Source organism: Myodes glareolus, chromosome 21, assembly GCF_982192425.1.
Source record: "Myodes glareolus chromosome 21, mMyoGla1.1, whole genome shotgun sequence".
Classification (NCBI taxonomy): Eukaryota; Metazoa; Chordata; class Mammalia; order Rodentia; family Cricetidae; genus Myodes; species Myodes glareolus.
The window spans coordinates 52,581,183-52,598,792 of record NC_142046.1 but is presented as its reverse complement, the minus strand read 5'-3'; the positions used below and the strand labels follow the sequence as shown (position 1 = coordinate 52,598,792).

The 17,610-nt window shown below is 48.9% G+C and overlaps 1 long non-coding RNA gene across 1 annotated transcript; it reads left to right on the top strand.

Moving 5' to 3' along the window:
• Positions 1–206: 206 nt before the first annotated feature.
• On the top strand, positions 207–13,441 carry LOC146890408 (uncharacterized). The gene is made up of 2 exons (XR_014998740.2): positions 207–590; positions 13,171–13,441. It is a non-coding gene; the product is annotated as an uncharacterized LOC146890408 (long non-coding RNA).
• The last annotated feature ends 4,169 nt before the right edge of the window (positions 13,442–17,610 follow it).

Here is a 17,610-nt window from a genome sequence, read left to right as displayed (position 1 = left end):
CTGGTGTGTCGGTAGCCACACGGTATATAGAGGCCTACCCCACATGTTTTCCCTTCACTCACAAAGCTGCTTCCTTGGCAGCTCCAGGGAGGAAACCCCTGAGTAAACAGAGAGCGTAATGTTGGCCCCGAAGTCTCTCTTGGCTGCACCCCAGGGACGCGCTCCCGGATCAGGCCTACTTCCGGTCCTACCTAGTCCAGCCTCCAGTCAACCATGTTGTCTCCCCGAAGTATTTCTCTGCCCTTGAAGGAAAAGCCTGTCTCCGAACGGCAGAGCAGAGGAACTCTCTGAGGCAGATGTCTGCTGAAGGTCAGAGCGCCCTGCGCTCCCTGTCAGAGGCCCTCCCCAACCCAGAACAATGGCCGCAAGTCACTCAGAGCACGCCACAGACTTCCAGGTTGGCCCCCTTTCAGCATCTGCGCTATTCAGAAGCTCCATCTTGTGTGATGGGTGTGGAGGAAGCCAGAAGTAGCTGGCAGGAGAGGCCCCCGGGACAGAAATGCTATTACTCTCTTTTTATAGATGGGGAAGCAGAGGTTTGGAGGTCACATAGCTAAGAACTGGTGTTTAGCCATCACTCTCTGTTTCGGGTAAGTGAGGGCTGGGTCACAAACTGGGTCTCCCCCCTGGAAAGCAAAGTCTCCATCTGTTGCCAAGTTCAAGGACTTGTTTAAGAAATACCTGACTTCTCTTTAGGCGGGGATCAAAGAAAGTAGGTTTTGGCAATAGCAGACGCCATATCCTTTGACACTGCGGTCGCTGCCGTTTTTAGTCCACATACCTAAGACTTAGTAGGTGGTCTCTCCCACTTACAAGTTCAGTTTTAGGCAATTTATTCCATCTCTCACATGCCTCAATTTTCTCATCTGTGAGATGGAAAGATATGAGCCCCTCCATCTCAGGGCAGTCAGGATTAACTGAGTTAAAACATGTGAACGCCTATGCGGTGGTGAACACTATATATTATTATTACTGATTATTGATGGATTCACTCTCCGCATCCTTAGCTCTTACTCATGGCTTTATAAACTTTAGGGACACCTTTATTACAATGCTTTTGGCTTTGCCTCTGAGATGGGTAGGAACTGTGGCTCCGTATGGCTGTGTCTTTTAAAAAGACTTGCTTTTAAAAATTATTTCATGTGTACAAGTGTTTGCTTGCTTGCATACGTGTAAGTTCACCACACGCATTCAGTGACCACAGAGGCCAAAGAGGCTGCCAGACCCCTTGGAACTGGGGTTATAGACAGTTGTGAGCCATCGCGTGGGTCCTGGGAACCGAACCCAGGCCCTCTGCAAGATCAGCAAGCACTCTTTACTACTGAGTCATGGTTCCAACCCTTCATTGCTGAGTCTCCAGGGCTCTTGTCTAGGAGCACAGTGGATGAACAATCAATACATAATAAATGTGTATAAATGATGCTTAATTATAAGAATAGGGCTTTCATGTTCATCACAAAGGTTATCTGGTTTTTATAAGATTTAAGAATATATATCCCCTCCTGCTTGTGCATTCTTGGTCGCGATCAATGAGCATAATGATGCATGCCGATAGAGCTAGAAGGGCTGTGAGGTGCTAGACGCATGGCGATTCCCAAGAGGTAAACTCATGAATGTGACCCCAAACCGACGGTTCTCAACCTGAGGGTCACGACGCTCAGAAAACATGTATTTCCAACAGTCTTAGGAACTGAGACACTGCCCAACAGCAAAATTACAGCTATGAAGTAGCAACAGAAACAAATGTATGGTCAGGGGTTCCCGAGACCATCAGAAAGATGTGTTTTCCAGTGGTCGCGACCCACGGGTTGAGAACTGCTGCCCGAAAGGAAACCAGTGTCCGGGAATCCCCATTGTGTGGAATGCTGAAAATGGACATTTCGAAGACACGCCTTCAAAATCAGCAGAGCATACACGGCGTGCCAGGTACTCGGCCTGCAAGTAGGAGCCTAGACACACTGCCTATCTCGGAGAGCACTGTTCTCTCAGAATGGCAGAGATGGTTAATACATATACAATGTATAGAGAGGTCCTCAGAGGTCGAGCCTAGACACACTGCCTATCTCGGAGAACACTGTTCTCTCAGAATGGCAGAGATGGCTAATACGTATACAATGTATAGAGAGGTCCTCAGAGGTCAAGCCTAGACAATTCACGCTGCAGAAGAGGAGCCCCATTTGCAAGTACAAAGATTTGAAGATGATCAAGGAGACTGACCTGGATGCATTTTTAAGTTCTTTCTCGGGCAGCCATGTTTATGGGTGCCAACGATGACTACGCGTTTGGCTGAACAGTCTGAGGAGCCCTATTGGGTGGGCACTGCCACTTCTGGGGGATGGGCGGGGCACACTCTCCAGTGTCAGTCGGTAGTCTTCTGCTTAGACAAAGCCAGTGCTGTTCCTGAGCGCCACAGGCTCCCCAGCAGCCCACAAGCCCTCCCCACTGGCTCTATAAATAATAACTGGACGTCTTTAGTTCACCTTGAACGTGCTCAGCACCCCGGGGGAGGAGCGTTATTCTGGTGTGTTTGATGATTTCCTTCCTTCCACCCAGACCTGGACGCTCTCTGCTCAGCATAGATCTGCTTCTGGCTATGACAGATGAACTACTGTGTGCTTAGGTCACTGCTGAAACATAAAGAAGGTGCAGTGGCAAGTGGAACTATGGGTAATAATTTGTCTAGTGGAGATGAATAAGGGAACCTGGGTGTTAGACCGAGGCCTCTCTCTCATCTCTAAGGATAAGATTCTTCAGCTCTGGCACCTGCGGGTATACGTGGCTTTTCTGCGGGTATACGTGGCTTCTGTGATGTGTGCCTCCCGCCCAGGGTAAGCCGTGCAGCCTCTGCCATGAACTCCCCGGACAGGGCTAAGACTGGCCATTCTGCATCAGGTTCCTGTGTTCTCTTTCCCAGGCAGCTCTTTCCTTCTGCTTTGGAGGCCTGAGGGACTGTGCAGAGCGATCCGTTGTCCCCCTTCCCCTAGGTTCCCAGTACTGAGGGTCCTAGGAAGGACCTACAGGAAGAGGCTGGGCTTGAGAGAAGAGCAAGCCTTGGCAAACCCGAGGCTTAGAAAGCTAAATACAGAGCAAAGGCTGCTTTTGGAAACCGAACAACATCCAGAGGAAACTCCAACGACCTTGAGGCACTCAGGCCGCTGAAGCCAGCGAGGCAGAGGAAGGAAATACCAGGAGGCTGTAGATGATAAAAGTTTGCCTTGTGGAAGAGTCCCCCGTGTGTACAATAAAAGCAGTGAACACTTTTAGAATAATTATAATAATAGATGTGGTCTACAGCTCAGAACACTTCGCCAGCAAAAGCAGGAAGTGAGTTTCTGTAAATGGTAGAGAGGTGTCAGTGTCTTTCTCATTTTAACATATGCTAACTGCGAAGTTTTTCGAAAGTACAGTGAAAAAAGTCAGAATTGCCGATCATCTGGTTCATGCGAGAATAGACACACTTGACATTTTGGTCACCACCTCGTCCTGATCCCCCCGCCCCCGACTTCCTTTCTGCCTAGCACCTAAGGCCGATAGTCTCATTATGTGGCCCAGGCTAGCCCTGAACTGGAAGTCTTTCTGCTTCGACTTTCCAAGTTGATAAGTGCTCACTGCATCAACACGTCCGACTTTACCTAAGACTATTTAAAACCAACATTGCATGATATTGTTGACTATAATCACTCACGTGACTCACTTATCTCGCAAATATTCACGGGTGGCCTGCTATGTGTCGCGTACACAGCAAGGAACAAATCATACACATTCTCTGTCCTCGTCACAGGGCCGCGCTCCTCAAGGGGAGATAGGTGGCAAAGTTATGTGACAAGCCACAGTGACTTCTCCAGATGAAAAGAGGCCTTATAGGGGGAGCTGAAGCGTGACTGGGCTGTGGATGGGGCACAGGGCCCATTCCTTGGATGTGGCACCGCTGGAGATGGTTTGGCTGATTTGGGGAGAGTAGACTCTGAAGGAAGGGGAGGTGTGTCCACGGTGTCCAGGAACAGTTACCGCAGCCAAAGAGACAAATACACAGCGCGGAGGGCGAGAACGTGGGACAGGTGGGAGAACATTCGGGAGTCCAGAGTGGCTAGGGAGGGAGAGGTGGAGTGGCAGGGTGTGGGGTCAGAGCTGAGACGGAGGGGCTGTGGGCCACACTATAGCCTTCCTTCTTTTCTTTACTGCCATGGGCATTTTCCTCATGCTATAGTTCAAATATGAAAGGTGTCCCCAAAGGCCCATGAGCGAAAGCTTGGTCCATCGCCTGTGGGCTGTTAAGGGGCCATGGAGCCTTTAAGAGGTGATACCGGGGAGAGAAGCTGACCATCAGGGTGCGCCTTTAGGGATAAGAACGAGACTTCAGCCTGTTTCTGTCTCTCGCTTTCCCTCCTGTGTGTCACAAGGATGAAGGCTCCACTATGCTCCCTCCATGTGCTGCCTCTACCATCGGCCAAAAGGCAACGCCAACAGACCCATGAGGTGAAAGGCTGTGACTCCAAATAAGGCTTTTCTCCTTTTAAGTGGATTTCAAAAATGTCATTTTTGCTGAGCCCGGTGACTCCCAGCCACCAGTCTGGTGCAGAGAGTCGGAGGGGACGGACGCAGATGGGTGGTGAATTGTAGGCCACCAGCCTGGGCTATATGGTGACACGGGCTATAGATCGAGACCAAGGCTAGCCTAGGCAAGTTAGTGAGATCCTGTCTCAAAACAAAGAGTGGGGGGGGCTGGAGAGATGGCTCAGAGGTTAAGAGCATTGCCTGCTCTTCTAAAGGTCCTGAGTTCAATTCCCAGCAACCACATGGTGGCTCACAACCATCTATAATGAGGTCTGGTGCCCTCTTCTGGCCTGCAGACATACACACAGACAGAATATTGTATACATAATAAATAAATATTAAAAAAAAAACCAAAGAGTGGATAAAGGGGTGGGAGTGTGGCTTAGTGTTAGGGTGCTTACCCTGGCTTCGATCCCCCGTACTTAGGGGTAAAAAATCCCAAGTTTATTGCTACTCTAATAAGACTGGACTGTTAAAATGAAAATATGTCACCACACAATTGAGAAAATGTAACATGAGGGCCGGCTTGTTGGGGTTTCTGTCCAGTCCGGTACCCCACAGCTGGCAAATCCCAAATAAAATCACACACAGGACTCCATAAGATTATAAACTGATTGGCCCATTAGGTCAGGTTTCTTGTTAACTCTTATAGCTTATATTAACCCATTATTCTCATCTATGTTAGCCATATGGCTTGGTACCTTTTTCAGCTGTCAGCTCACATGTTGCTTCTTTGGTGATCTGGGCAGGAATGGCAGAGGGAGCTTCCTGCTTCCCAGAATATTCCTGTTCTCATCGCCCCGCCTCTACTTCCTGTCTGGTTGACCCACCTATACTTCCTGCCTGGCCAATCAACGTTTTAATAAAATACATGATTGACAGAATACAGATAATTCTCCCGCACCAAGAAAACCAAGTTCTTGTCTTCCATAACAGGTCACAAATAAGCATGCCAGTCAGGGCATCCGTGTCCCTAAGTCAATCAGAGGCCCAGATGCCCTCTAGGCTGTTGCTTCACAATCTCCTGGGACATGGCACAGTGAACTAGCCTCTGTGCCCGCATGGCCAGCAGTGTACAGGAAGAAAGGAAACTGACAGGACACCGTCAGCCTTCAGGTTAGGTCTGGGGATGAACACACTGTCCTTAGCCTGCCCGCTGGAAAGTGCTCAGCCCTCCTGCCTGTCACTCACCTGCAAGAGGAATGAGAAAATAGCCGCTCATCTGCCAGGAAGAAGGAGAAGCCAAATTTGGTGAGAAACTACCAAGACCAGCCATGGTGGGCTCACCAGGAAATATGGGAAGCAAAAGCCCAGCAACTTAAAAAGTAATGTGTTGGCAGGTGTGTGTGTGGGGGAGGGGGGAGGTATAGCGCTTCAGAGTCTGAGGCAGACAGAATATGAGGAAGGCCTAACCAGCAAAACTCTGCCTTCTGTAGTCGGTGGCTAGGAGTGTAGCTTGGTGCCAGGGTGTCTGACTAGATGCACAAGGGCCTGGGTTCAATCCGCTAAAAAAGGGAAGGTGTGTCTAGTCACACACCACACAGCTTCCGGCGTCTCTCGTCAGCCCTTCGTGCTGCTGTTGCTGTGAAGAGATCCGGCTACAACATGTTTGATAGGGCAAGCTGTCTCTTCTTGGAAAGCAGGCCGAAGACTCGCTTACCCAGTCAGACTAACTGGAGCGCACCCTGCTCTTTGCATCTGAAGACGACACACTTTGGCGCTACACTGTCATCCTGGCCGCTGAGGTTTAGTGCACTGACCTGACCTTATTCTGGAGGAAATGCTTCCTTTTTATGTCCCCAGACCCAGCTGTCTGTAGTGAAGCCAGGGTAGACACCCACATCTGCCCCCCATTATACAAAGTCAGCATGTGGTATGAATGGCAAGGTGCCTGTGAATATCTAGTCTCCTTTCCTAACTTGTTTACCCCAAATAGAAAAGGCTCTTGCTTCACAGCCCAGACTGATCTGGAACCTGTTTTCCTGTGCTTCATTTTTAATAATTTATTATTTTGTACGAATGGGTAGTTTGCCTGCATGCATGCATGCATGTCTGTGGACTTGTCGCAGTCCCCCTGCCTCTATCTCCTGAGTGCAGTTACTACAGACTGGCCCCACCAAAACCAGCTAGTCTCCTTCGTTAGAATAACATGGTGGCTCCCGTGGCTGCTCACGATAAAGACCGTGCATTTCCCATTGCCTCTTCCAGGTGGATGTGGCCGCATGTCTAGGCTCTGGCTAAGGAGCATCATCTAAGAAATATGGACCACTGATGCACACATGATGTCCTTTAGCAGGAAACCGTGTCCTTGCCTTGATCCCTCATCCACTCTTTCCATCTAGAACATGACTGGAGTAAGAACTACCTGGGAGGGGGCCCTAGGTCTCTGGTACTAAGAGCTAGGTCACATATGGGTTTGGACTTTAGGAGAAAGGAAATGCCCTTCTGCTTTGTGGGAACCAGGCCTTTTTAACAGCAGCTAAGCTCAGATCTGAATCTCTTAGGTCTCGCGAATTCTTTCTGGTCTCATCAAGTGGCTCTCTGGCAACTTGTCTTGACTGCTGTGGTCACAGTTGGGCCTCAGCAACGGCCATCAGTTGGCAGAAGAGTTCACTCTTTTTTCCCTTCCAACAGGTGTTCAACTCACCTGCTGTTTGCTTGGCAGGGGTGGAAGGCGGTGGGGGGTGGGGGAGGTGGGGGGGTGGCCTCAGACTTTTGGGACCTAACAAGCAAGGCTTTTCTTGAACTTATTTATTTATTTTAGGGAAGTCTGTTCTGTCTCTAGAGGCGGAGAGGCAGGCAGGTCTCTGAGTTCGAAGCCAGCCCGGTCTACAGAGTGAGTTCTAGGACAGGCAGAGCTATAGAGAAAAACCTTGCCTTAAAAAAGTAAAGAAAAGGCAATCCCCATGACATCCAAACACCCACACAAAGAGCCCCCCCACAACTTTTCTGGAGCCATGTGCCCAACTGTGGGATCAGGGGAGGGAAGGGACCCGAGATGAGACAGTCCTTGACTGGCAGCCCTTCCCCAGTGTGATGTCTATGTGAAGTCAACTTCCAGGGGAAGGCAGTGTGCTGCCAGGGGTGTCTGTGTGTGCCCCCCTTTTCTGGAACTTCAGTGGGAAGCTGGTGACCCTATCTTACACCCCGACAAAGGGCAAAGTTCCTTGCCGTCCTGTCCTCAAACTCATGGGTGAGCAGGAGCTTTGCCCTATGACACCCCTGCCCCGAGAGCCCTGTGGGGAGTTGTGTGTCCCTCTGCTTGTCAGGCAGAAGCCAGAGCTAGGCTGAAAGTCTGTGAACCTCAGTCGCGGCTACCACTCAGGATGCAGGTCAGCCCTGCAGAGCTGGCTGTTTTGGAGAGGCTCCCGGTATGGCCATGTGTCCCCCTTCAGGAAGCCCCTGAAATAACAGCCATGATGCCCCAGCTCCAGCTCAGAAGGCATCTGAGCTGCCCAGTCAACAAAAGTGCCATCTGCTGCCCAGCACAGTAGAGAGAAGTCACCCAAGCCTGTCTCTGGCTGTGGGGAGCAGATAGTTCTTTGTAGCGCCTGCCCTACGGGACAGTACACAAGCTGGAACTAGGCTGGAGACTTAAAAACACACACTTACAGACAGACAGAGACAGGGCCACGGGTCATCCTTGATACAAGAACGCCAACTTTATTGTGCTCCAGGGAAGCTTATATAGGGATCCTTAACTGATAGCCACGACCCAGCTCTCGGGATCTACCAGCTGCAGGCCTCACCAGAACCCACACCCCTGCCATCAGGGTCTCGTGCTCAGAGCAGCTGCAGGCACAGGAAAACACGCTGTTTTGCTCAATTCACTCCAGCAGGCAAAGAAAGTCAAGGGGCCAGGGGTCTGCAGCCCCCAGCAGTACTTTGCCCTGGTTTTACCAGAACTATGATCCCAATAGCCTCAGCAGCCAGGCCCGGCCCTCTGCCTCTCCTGTCACACGGCCTCTTCTCTTGTAAGTCCTCTGTTTAGAGAGTCATGGTGCAGGTTCTTTTTTACCACACAGCGTTTGGCCCCCAGCTCCATTTCATCTAAATCACAAATGGCTGTGGAAGATAGAGAGGCCAAGACCCCGGCATGAGGTTCTAGGGCTGTCCGTTCCCCCAGCAGCCATCTCTTGTCCTGGCAGACCCAATCCCTCCCACTCGGAACTGTGAGTTTGATGATCGCGAGAGCAGCGAGAGGCTCGGTACTCCTGGCCGTCCAGATGTGTTCTGGTGAGAGTCCTGCCAGCCCATCCGTGGTTAGCTAGCTCTGACTTTTCCTCTGTGTCCTGGAAGGCATTTTTTCCCCCATTGCTCTGATTTTTGAAATAGTAACGAACACTTTCCTTGTCGTCTCAGAAACGCGTGCTGTTGTCATGGCGGACAAACGCCAGGGTTAGCGACCCTTACGTAAAAGATGCTGCGCATGTGTGAAAGAATCAGTTTTAATTTCATCTCTGGGTTTATGGTGAGGATTCATTACTTAATCATGGGAAAGATCATGGGAGGAGTTATCAAATCGCTGGGAGAAAAACAACTTTGAGCGTATTGGTTTAGACAGGCACTGCTTGAGGAGACGGAGAGTGTGAGAGTCGGTGGGGATGAAGGACACCAAGGAAACAAAGCCTCTTAAATCAACCGGATCGGATCGATGCACAAATGGACTCGCGGGGACCATGGCAGCATGCACGGGACCCGCATGCACGGGACCAGCATGGGTCTCAGCCAGATGGGTTCCCAGCATAGGGAGGAGAAGCGAACACAAGCCCTCCCTCCCCCCCTTCCTAACCCGGAAGCTCTCTCTAAATGGCAATTGCTCAAAAACTAAAACTGTTTTCTCCAACAGGGTCTCACTAAGCATACAAATCACTCTTAAAGGCAGGTCCCATGCCCGGCAGTCGATTGTCAACACAAACTCAGTGTCATTTTTGGAGGGTTTTTTATTTTTTTTAATCTTACAGGTCTTTTGTGTGTGTGTGCGTGTGTGTATGTATGTGTGTGTATAATTATGGTTTCCTGTTTTGTGTTTTTGAGATTTCTGTGTGAATGTGTGTATATCGCTTTGTCTATATATGTTTCTTGTGCTTTTTCTTTGACTTTCATCTGTTTGTTCTGTTCTATTACAACTTGTTTTTATTTTATTATTATTCTTTTAGATGCCTGTTTGGTTTTTTTAAAGTTGTTTTTGTTTGTTTGTTTTTGTTTTTCAAGACAGGGTTTCTCTGTAGCTTTGGAGCCTGTCCTGGAACTCACTCTGTAGACCAGGCTGGCCTCGAACTCAACAGAGATTAACCTGTCTCTGCCTCCCAAGTGCTGGGATTAAAGGCGCGCACCGCCACCGCCTGGCACCTGTTTGTTTTCTAATGAGAGAGAGGAAGAAAGGATTCAGGTCAGAGGGGAAGGACCTAAGAGGAGTTGGGAAAGGGAAACTATAATCAGAACATATTGTATGAAAAAAATATATTTTCAATAAAAGGAAAATAAAGGGGAAACTGCTCTTCCGGTGGTTGTCCTGTCTCTCGGCTCTCCCAGAGCAGAATGTCAGACAGGAGCTGGAGAGCAGAGGGAGATCAATGAACAAGAAACAATTCAGGGTCCTGCTTCTCTTCTTGTCATTGACCCTGACTTGCTGACCTGCACAGAGCCGCCCAGGGCAGCAGGCAGGGAAGAAGCAGCAATGGGACTCGCAGCAGGCAGCCCCTCACGCTCGTTCTTCAGGTCCTCAACCGCATGTTCAGGGGTTGCTGGCCCCTTCTGTGTGATGCCACACAGGGCCACTGCTTCCTCCCGTGCATTCTCCCCATCGTAGAACAACCCTGTGAAACGATAGGGCATTTCCACCATCCGGAGCTGGAAAGGTGGCGTGGACCCCGGTGGTCAGATTCTGTGCCTTCTATAGCCCAAAGCTGATGAATCTAAAACCTCTTGGTGCCTCTCTGTGGTCGTGAAGAACTGGAGCAGGAGGGCGCATCTGTTTTTATCTATTTTTATGTTATTTTATGTGCATTGGTGTTTCACCTGCATGTATGTCTGTGGGAGGGGTCGGGTCAGCTGGAACTGGAGTGACAGACAGTTGTGAGCTGCCATGCAGGTATTGCGAATTGAACCCGGGTCCTCTGGAAGAGCAGCCAGTGCTCTTAACTGCCGAGTCATCTCTCCAGCCCAGGAGTATCTTTTAAATGCCAAATGAAATTCTTTGCTCCGTTCCACAGTGTAAGTCTGGCATCATGGAAATCAATAGCCCTGCTATCCTTCCAGATGTGTGAACTACTAGAGGATCCGACAATAAGGAGACTGTAAGCACAGCCTCTCTGTTCCTGAGCCTTTACCTATCTAAAGTGGCTTTTAAACCTGGACTGCATCCTCAGGCTGAAATCATTGTTTAGACGATGGTGCTTTTGGCAGCCTCTTAGCAAAGCTAGCCAATTACACGAACCCGAAATGCCAAGCCTATCTGGCTTGCAAAGGCCACTTGGAGACTTAAGTGCACCGAGTTGGGTCGTTTTTCCAGGGAATCCTTAAAAGGGAAGCTGGGCATGAGGATTCTTATCTGTTCTTGCCTGGCTCCCTCTGCTAATGTATCAGTCAGTGAACTGATTGACAGGCAGTTGACGTCTGCGTGAGGCACCAGAGAAGTGAGGACGCCAAGGCTGCCACAAACTAAAATTATTCATCTCCGTATCTGGTTGTCACTTGTGTTCTTTCCCTAGATTCAGTTTCTTCTTCTTTTCCCTCTTCTCTTCCTCTTCCCCTTCCTCCTGTCTCTCCTCCTCCTCCTCTTTGAGACAGAGTCTCACTATGTAGCCCTGGCTGTCCTAGAACTCACTTTGTAGACCACGCTGGCCTCAAACTCACAGACATCTGCCTGCCTCTGTCTCCTAAGTGCTGGGATTCCATTCTTCTAAAGCGAGCCGTGTAAGTCATCATAAGTAGACACAGGGGCCGCTTGCTTGGGTTCACAATTGCCCATGGGAAAGCCTACAGCTCCGGAGGCCAGCATCAGAGCTTTGCAAGCCGGTGATGTGCCTGAGGACCTTGTTAATGCTGCAGATTCTGATTCTCAAGACCCTTCTAGTAACTTCCAGTAACTTCTGGTGACTGCCAAGATCTATTGACATGCTCTGCGTGTCACCTAGCTTTTACACCTCACTTAAAAAGCAGGAAGAAGTGACTAGTTGCCAGGTGATGCACAAAACCGACCTGTCCAGGATGCAAAACAGTGGTGTCTTTGTAATGTAACTGTGAGGGCCTGGCTATGGGTAGACCCCAATTCACAGAAGTGTCTGTGTCAGTGTATGGGTATCTGGATGTGAGTGCAGGAGCCAACGGAAGCAGGAGGCCACAGATCCCCTACAACTGCAGTTACAGGGGATTGTGTTCTGCCTGTTACAGATGCTTGGAATTGAACTTGGGTCCTCTGACTGAGCGATGCATACGCCTAATCAATGAGCTATCTCTCAAGCCCCTTCTAAGAGTCCTTTTGTGACATTAGGCAAGCTATTTTTACACCTTTGAATGTTCATCCATCACACGGAGGTTATAAATGTCATTGTCATGCCCCATAGACATTATTAAACCCTGAGGGAGGCATGGAGATCTGGTACCTTCTCTGAAGACTTGCTACTGTCGGTGTCAACAGTCACCACCACCATCACTGCCTGGCTCGACTCCCCAAAATCTGTGAGCCCGGGAAAGTCCGGTGGCTACCTCATAGGTTTGCTATGAGAATTTACTGAGCTACCACATGGTGACGTCTCAGCAAATGTTAGTCTTCCTCTCTTTGGAGCCCGTGGTAAATCTTCCTCAACGAAGACAAGCTTGGTTATGAACTTGTCTCTGATTGAGGCAACGTCTGTGTGTGTCCTTCAGGGATCCATGTGTTATACTTCTGTCTCTGTGGTGAGGAATGAGGAGGAAGGGGGCTGGGGAGCAACTCAGCCGTGGAGCACTTGCCTAGCGTGGGTGAGGCCCTGGGTTTGAGCCCCAGGAGAAGATGGTAACAGTCTGCAGTATTTAGAGATGAGGGCCTCTGGGACGCGGTTAGGAGTAAAGGGAGTAGAGGAGATGTCTCCACGATTGAATCCTGGCAACTTTACACGGAGAGTGAAAGATGGTGGCCCACGCCTTTAATCCCAGAGGCAGGTGGATCTCATAGTTCGAGGATAGCCTGGTCTACAGAGTAAGTTCTAGGACAGCCAAGGCTACACAGAGAAACCCTGTCTCAAAAAACCAATCCAAACCAAAGAGAAGAGTGAAAAGGGCAAGAAAGTAGTTGTATATTCTCTGTGTCTCTCCTCTCTCTTCTCTCTTCTCTCTTCTCTCTCTCTCTCTCTCTCTCTCTCTCTCTCTCTCTCTCTCTCTCTCTCCTTCCCATCTCTTCAGACATAATGCCCCATACCACCGTCAGTACCCTTCAACAAGCAGGTCTTCACCATATGGAGGCTGTCCGCCTTGAACTTCCATAACAGGAGTGCAAACAAACCTCTTATTGTTAGAACTTACTCTGCCTGTGGTACCATGCCATTAGCAGCCAAGGGCTGATGAATACACTCGCGCCGGGAATCTATTTTAATTCACGTTATTAAATGAAACCTCCTCTCGTGACTTTTGCAGACTGGATGACAGATCAGCCTTGTGTGCATGAGGCTTGGAAAGATGCTGGCTTTGCCAGGCCATGCAGGCAGCGTGCCCTGAGCGCAGGATGTGTACCGCGGGCACACTTCCAACCCAGCAGCCGGCTGCCAGGAACGGCAACTCAACACATATGAAAGCGGACAAGAAGCTCTGTCTCCCAAAACCAGGATTCAAAAATGATGATCCTGTCTCATCCTAGGCCTGTGTTGGCTAGACTCCCCGACCATTAAAAGTGCTCCATTCCAGCTGCTTCAAGAGAAAGGAGTGGTGGTTTATTTTGCAGCCTGCCGTGCCAGCACAGCATGGAGCAAGCATTCAAATGCTGGGTTTCCTCTTTCCACAAAAGACTCCGGGCAAAACAAAGCCGGGATGAGCTGGGTCACGGGCCTCTGGGCCCTCTCGGTCACTTACGTGCAACAAAGGCAAACCAGACCCTGGCTGACCACAGTTCTGTGGACCTGGGGGGTGGGGGGTGGGAGTACGTTGCCATGGTGATGGTTCAGCACCAGTCCAGGAGCTGGTGCAAGAGAGACCCCAGGTGCAAGGTGCGCTTCCGGAGGGGAAAGTGGGAAACTTAGAGGGAATTCACGCCGGTTCGTAGGATTTCCATGTTTTGTCTAAAGGAGATATTTCTAGCTCATCTTATGTTGGAAAATTGTGTTCAGGGCTCTGAACTCTGAACACAGTAGGTTTTACCACATCCTGAATGTCAGAGACCATTTAAAACCAGAGAAGGAAGGAAGAGGAGTTGAGACTCGCGCTGTTGTCCAATCGGAGTCCGATAGAAAGCATTCGATAATGGTCTATTTTTAGAGACATACGGGATGCTCATTAGAAGAGGTCAGGGATCAGCCCCGGCTCTGTGACAGGCTTTGTAGAAGACACTCACAGTGCAGAGAAATCATTTGATCTCTTGGTGTTTCAGATTAGATCACCAATTAACATGAGTAAGAACCGTGGAATTTTAGGTTGGGGAGAAAAGCAGCAGGAAGGGCTAGTTAGTTCATGCATTCATTTGCAATCCTGAATATTTAAATCTCATTTTATTTTTATTTATTTGGCTTCTGAGGCAGAGTCTCTCTACAGAGAACCCTGGCTGTCCTAAAACTCACTCTGTAGACCAGGCTGGACTTGAATTCACAGAGATCCACCTGCCTCTGCCTCCCAAGTGCCAGGATTAAATAAAAGTGTATGCCACCACAGCAGGCATCAAATCTTATTTTAAAAACAGACCACATTCAGGGACAATGGAGCAATGTGCTTACTTATATTTAATTCACTAGGAGTTCTTATTTCTGAACCAACACTGTGCTTGAATGGAAACGCAGGTTTTGCCAAAAGAAAGCTCATATCAGACAGCTCTCTGTCCTTAAGCCCAGACTCATCTCTGTGCTCTGTGAGCCACGTGCCTCCCTCTCCCCACAGAAACAGCAGAAGTCATTAATTAGCAAAGTAGGAAAGGCCTAGCATAACATCAGGCTGGGCCTGCAAGCCAGCCCCAAACAGTCCCTTGGATACTAAAGACTGTGGGGAGAGGGAGGGTCGGAGAGCTCCATCAGGGAGCATGCTCACTCCTCTCGAAGGGTTTCTGGGTTTATAGAACCACAGCATACAATTTCAGGAGTTAAAGGACACAGGTTTGTGCCCTATGATGGTCACTATCCACTGTCAACTTGATAGGCTCTGGTGTCACCTAGAAGACACACTTCCGGGTGTGTCTGTGAGGCTTCTAGACCGGGCGAAGTGGGAAGACCTACCCTAAATGTGGGTGGCACCCATTCCACCCTGGTGGAGGGTCCTGGACTGCATCAAAAGGAGGAGGGGGAGATAAACACCAGCACCCACCATTGCTTCCCAACTGCAAGAAGGATGTGACCGGCTGCCCCTTGCTCCTATTGCCATGCCTCGCCTGTTCGGGCGGTTCCTCTGAACCACGAGCCAAATAAATCCTCCCTTCCTTTGGTTGTCTTAGTCAGGCATTCTGCTAAGCCATGTGAAAAGCAACTAACCCGGATCAGCAAGCTGGGCTGTCTGGGCACAGCTCCTGTCTAGATTACCTATTGAGATCGGTGCTCCAAACCACTTTGAGAAGCTGATAGTACAGAAACATGACCATAGAGAACAAACTGTAGCCAAGGCAGCTTGACCGAGGAGAGAATACAGCCTGTGAGATTTTGTGGTCACCAAGCAGTAAAGCCCAAGCCTAGGTCCACCACTTGGTAACCCCGTCCCTTCAAACCTCGGCACATGACCAGTCCACCATGACCTTCCCTCTAAAACTTTCTATTCAAATATTAAGAGCACAATTATAGCCACAATAACCTTATAAAGAAACCTTTTCCTCTGATATTTTGCTCAGGCATTAGTTACCCAATAGCATTATAAAATTTAGACATGAAAACATTCTGAATATATAGTTCTTGGTTTATAAAAATAGGAAACTGAGATACAGAGAGGTTAGGTAACGTGCCTGGGGATCACACAGCTTAAACTGCTTGTTGTGTTAGTTAGCATCAATTCAGTCAGCTAAACCTGGTGGTACAGGCCAACAATTCCAGATATTTGTGGGGTTGAGGCAGGAGGATCACAAGGCCCTTCTTCTAAGCTACCAAAGTGAGTTCAGGTCCAGCCTGATGACTTAGTGAGGTCTCACATCAAAGTAAAAATTAAAAAGAGGGCTGGAGACCCACCTGAAGGGTAGATCATGTGTCTAGCATGTGTAACATCCTAGGTTCAATTCCCAGGCCTGGGAGGAAAAGGGAGTCAGTTCAGTCATTCCACACTTTACAAAAAACAATGAGAAAACACCCTATCTACAGGATGTGACTCTAAGCAAATCTAATCTTTAAGGAGCCAATTAATTGACTTTAATTTGATTCTCCTGGTTCCCAGGTTACTCAAAGTTAAAACTCACAGCATATATTCCAAGATGCAAGAAATGATGAAAGTGGCCTGTCACCTGAGCTGTCACCAAAGGCACTTTGATCAAATGAAACATTAATGATGGCCAAGGTGTCTTTTCTTCTCTGAGAAGCCCATAAGCAGAGCAGCTCTGTTGGGAGACATTCGATCACACTGTGAACCCTGAGTTAGCATTTGCGTTCATTAAATAAAGTTGACCTTGGGTCAGAGACTGAGTTAGCCACTAGTTGATAGAAAGTAATCAAAGAGCATCCGAAGGCATCCGGGAGAGATAGAGAGAGAACCGGAAGTAGTAGGGAGGGATTTTGAATGGCACAGTTTTTTGTTTGTTTGTTTGTTTGTTTGTTTGTTTGTTTGTTTTATTTTGGCAGAGGGAAGGACTGGATTTTGGAGTGGACGCTAGCAAGGACAGAAGGTGAGCTAGTTGCTACTCAACCTCTCTGAGCTAGCAGGTTTTCACCCCAGCCTTTGAGTCTTGAGCTTTATTTATAAATAGAATGATAAAAATTTAGTTAATGCTACCCTTAGTGGCAGTGACAGAGGTGGTGCCTGTGGGAACAGAATTCCTGCCAGGCTGTGACGGAGCGGCCAAGCCACTGCCAGAGAAGCTGACTGGTAATTGCGGAGCCGCAATCACTGCCTGGAATAGCAGTAGATTAGGGTGCAGCCTCTGTACCGAAGTTAAAACAACATAGCTCCACATTAGAGAGTTTGGGAGTCCTCGGTGTCAACTGGAGCTCGACAACCAGAAAACAGGGAGGGCAGAGTGAGCCACTCTGGTGGGCTGACTCCCTCCTAAGCTCTTCTACTGAGGCCCTGCACTATTGACCAGTGCCTGCTCCCACCCATGGTCACAACAGACCTTCCCTCATTTGCTAGCCTCCATGCCAATCATCTCTGGAGCACCCTGACAGACACACTCACAGCTGCGGTTTGCCAATGTCTTAGGCATTTCTCAACCCAGACAAGTTGACAGTTGCATCTGATGGCTGATAAACCTTCAGAGTCGCCGTCGCCATTCGGGCTTTCTAATGACGTTGAGCAGGAAGTGGCAGAGCACTTGGCGCGGGAGGATCAGTATTCAAGAAACTTTGGTTCTAGAATTTTTTTTTATAAGTAGTGTGTGTGTGTGTGTGTGTGTGTGTGTGTGTGTGTGTACCGTGTTGCGATGTTTCCTATCAAGGGTGACAATGGAATTAAAAACCCGCAATAACAAAGCTTTTCCCTGCTCAGTCTGGATCCTTGGTGTCTGGCATAGAAGATCCTTGGGAAATGTCAGATGAACGACATTTTTTTGGTTTTGGTTTTGTTGTTGTTGTTTGTTTGTTTGTTTGTTTGTTTTTTAATTGAGGTTTGTGCTATATCTCACAGTTGCCTCTAGCAAAGATTCACATGCCAAACTCTTGGACAAACTTCAGACTATTTGGGCAAGGGCTATTTCTCCACAGCCAAAATGAGCATGCCTGCTTTTGGCTAGGGATTGTCAGGGCATACCGT